Below are 3,762 nucleotides of genomic sequence, written 5' to 3'. Positions count from 1 at the left end.
CATAGACCACCAGGTTGGTCTTATTTGAATGCTGGGATCAGAACAGTCTATTGAATTATTTCTTCATTCAATGTGTCTCTTTTAATAACTGTGGAAGATTGCATTTTTGTTCTTGATTATTCCCCACACTTCCCGTAAGAGAATTTTATATCCTACATATTTCCATGTGAATTGCAGTGCCTTCCTACAGGTGCGGACTTCCCCACTCTCTTAACGTTAGGTTTACCCACGCGATTTCCTTCAGCCAATGAAATGTGAGGCATAAGCCACGTGTACCATCTAAACAGGAGTTAAAGAGACATTGCGTGGCTTAGCCGTTGTACTCTTTTCCTTCTGTCACGGTAACAAATGTCTTTAATCGGTGTTATTCTGTCAACCTAGATTCTGAAATGAATACCCATTGAGACAAGCTGCAGCTGACATGTACCAAGAGGGAGAAATAAACCTTTGTTGTCATAAACCACTGAGATTTGGGGGTGTTTCTTATTGCCACATAAACTAGCAAGAGCTCATTAATACAATAATCTTACAAATTAGCACAGGAGCCATCCACTCACAGTAGTTATCAAGTATACAATATACATATTCCAGATGAAGTGCCAGAGTCCAAATTGCTAAGATAAAAACATGCCTCACAAAGAAATGTAATTGATATTAATCTTAATTTTCCACCTAGGACTTTTTTTCACCTATTTGGTAGGTTGATAACAGGTTGTAGAGTATAATATTTCCAGCTTCTCCATGTTCATTAAAAAAGATCTCCATTGGACTCCATCAAATTAAGACTGTAATTAACCTAACACGTCTCCAAATAAAAACCAACTTTTTCTGCTAACTTTTAAGGAAATTTTCACTTACATTCAAAGATTCCTAATTCTAGAGGTGAGAAAACAATTTGCATTTATGACTTTGAATAAACAATTCAGTTGACCTCCAACCTTCCCAACAGTTTCAAAAGCAAAATCATATATTAGAATACAACACAAAAGCACTAGGAGCCAGACAACATTCCATAGGTTTTAACAGCCAATGAAACTCCAGACCATAATTAGTCCCTCTCTCAGTATTTTATCCTAAGAGCCTAAGAAATTTTTACAATTTCTAGGCTTGACATCTTTTAAGGCCAAATAATGTAGCCTCATTTATTTTTACTTTTATTTTTTTATTTTTTTGGAGGGAGGTATTCATATAGTTGACATTTGAAAATCACTTTTCTTAACAACTATGATAGTGGTTTCTAGACTTTGTCCTTAAGCACAAGCCATTCTTCCTACATGACATGACCCGTAACACAAAAACTGAAAGCTCCACAGAATAGTGAGATTTTGCTGTCTTCTGATGGATAATATCAAAGTTGAAGGCTAAAAGACCCTTTGGTGGTACAGCTTGGGAAGATTCTCTTTCCTTAAGATCTTCAATATAGGCTTTCATACATTCTTGTTTCTTTCAAGACGGAGCCTCACTCTGTCACCTAGACTGGAGTGTGGAGGCACAATCTCGACTCCCTACAACCTTTGCCTTCTGGGTTCAAGTGATTCTCCTGCCTCAGCCTCCAGAGTAGCTGGGATTACAGGCGCGTGCCATCACAACCCACTAATTTTTTTATTTTTAGTAGAGACGGGGTCTCACCATGTTGGCCAAGCTGGTCTCGAACTCCTGACCTCAAACGATCCGCCCACCTTGGCTTCCCAAAGTGCTGGGATTACAGGCGTTAACCACCGCACCCACCCTCATAAATTCTTTATCAAGGCTCACGCTTGTATTTCTAACACTTTGGGAGGCTGAGGTGGGCGGATCCCTTGAGTCCAGGAGTTCGAGACTAGCCTGGCCAACATGGCAAAACCCTGTCTCTACTAAAAATACAAAAATTAGCTGGGTGTAGTGGTGCACACCTCTGGTCCCAACTACTCAGGAGACTGAGGTGGAAGAATCACTTGAACTCAGGAGGTGGAGGTTGCAGTGAGCTGAGATCGTGCCACTGCACTCAAGCCTTGGTGACAGAGGAAGACTCTGTCAAAAAAAAAAGGTGGGGGGGGGATTGTTTTTAAGGCTCACAAATTTTAAAGATGTGGAGGAGTCACAAAGGGCAGTTGAAAGCTCCACTAAGTGGTCCCCATTGACGACTAACAAAGCGCACTTCTTCAGGTTAAGCAAGGGGTAAGGAAGGTAGGTCAACTTGCTTTTATACAGGAGAAAGCCCTGCAGCTCTCCCAGCCTGTCTTGCGGTGGGTCGGTCAGGTTATTGTTGCTGATATCCAACCACTGCAAATGGACATCCTCAGGACACAGATTGGGACACTGGAAAACTTGTTTGCTGAGATACCTACAAATGCAACTAGCTTCCAATTACTTAATTCAAAAGGCAGCTCTGTGAATTCTAGATTTCCAGAACAATCCAGTCCCTCTGGATTTCACAGTCTCCCAGCTCTGGAGGAATGCTCTTCAGATAGTTGAAACTCACGTTGAGTTATTTCAAGTTCTTCAAACAACTGATTTTAGCTGGAAAATGTGAGATTTGTTTCTTTGGCAGATCCTGAATTCTCATCGCTTGAAACAGCTCAATATATGTAGGAGTGATTTGAATCGGGGTGTCGCATACATGCCATTCTCTCAGGTGCGTCTGCTCCTTCAACAAATCTGGCAGCTCCATCCAGTGCTCCCCAGAAAGTCCAAACACAAATGCACTGCTCCTTTTGCCTCTGTCCTTGGGAAGTGAACTCTGCCTTGTGAGAGCCTTCCTTTCTATCTTTTCCAGAAGCCACATGCTGTGAATGTCTATGAAGCCATTCTCCCAGCCAGTACTCAACCTGGGAGATGACTTTCCTCCTGCACTTGGCCTCGAGGGGCCACTCCTCCTTTGTCTTTTCCGATGCATTCTTCTCAAGACTTTCTTCCTCCTTCTTCTGCCAAACTTGTGCTTCTTGACACAATTTTCCCACAAGGCTCTGACAACAGAATGTCAAATATGACCACTTTGTGTCCCATTTTGGGAGCATGAAATTACCTGTGGGGAATGCGGATCTTTTCGGTGGGTTCTGGTCCTTGGGTGAGATGGGTTTTTTGTGGCTGAAAGGCTAGGCTGAAAGGCTAGCACCCTGGAGTTCTGGGCTGTCCTCAGCCCAACCAATACCAACATCACCAGACTGAGGGCCTCGGTTCCCTTCTCTCTTCTTTCTTTTTTAGAGACAGGATCTTGCTCTGTCACCTAGGCTGGAGTACAGTGGTGCGATCATATCTCACTGTAGTCTCAAACTCCTGGCCTCAAGTGATCCTCCTGCCTTGGCCTCGCAAAACACTGGGATTACGGGTGTGAGCCACTGCACCTGGCCACTCAATTTTTAAAGAAAGAATTTATTTTAAATCCTGTATCTATGCAATATCCAAACAATTCATCAAATCAATGAAAATGTTAGGCAATTCAGTTGTTTGATGCAACGTTGGCACAAAGTGAGTCTCCAACTCCTGCCTTCAAGCGATCCTCCCACCTTGGCCCCCCAAAGCACTGAGATTATAGGTGTGAACCACTGTTCCTAGCTCTTTTTGTTTTCTTTAGGAAAAAACAAACAAAACAAACAAAAATGGCTTGGTTTTATAACTACCAAATTGGAAAATTGGCTTGGCCTCTAGGCCAGACAGGTGTTATAATACTTCTACTGAGTTTAGTGTACTATTCAGCCACAGGTAGAGATCCTGGGGAATGCTGAACCCCCTTAGCATCCCCTCCAAACAAACCAATGCTTTGTCCTATTGGTGTCTCACATT

General features: G+C 42.6%; 1 pseudogene; it reads right to left on the bottom strand.

The window, feature by feature from the left end:
- Nucleotides 1–1,348: 1,348 nt before the first annotated feature.
- LOC108518517 (leucine-rich repeat-containing protein 2 pseudogene) lies at nucleotides 1,349–2,985 on the bottom strand (annotated as a pseudogene).
- Between the last annotated feature and the right edge of the window lie 777 nt (nucleotides 2,986–3,762).

This window comes from Rhinopithecus bieti, unplaced genomic scaffold, assembly GCF_001698545.2.
Source record: "Rhinopithecus bieti isolate Rb0 unplaced genomic scaffold, ASM169854v2 scaffold_43749, whole genome shotgun sequence".
Classification (NCBI taxonomy): domain Eukaryota; kingdom Metazoa; phylum Chordata; class Mammalia; order Primates; family Cercopithecidae; genus Rhinopithecus; species Rhinopithecus bieti.
This window is presented reverse-complemented; position numbering and strand designations above follow the sequence as displayed.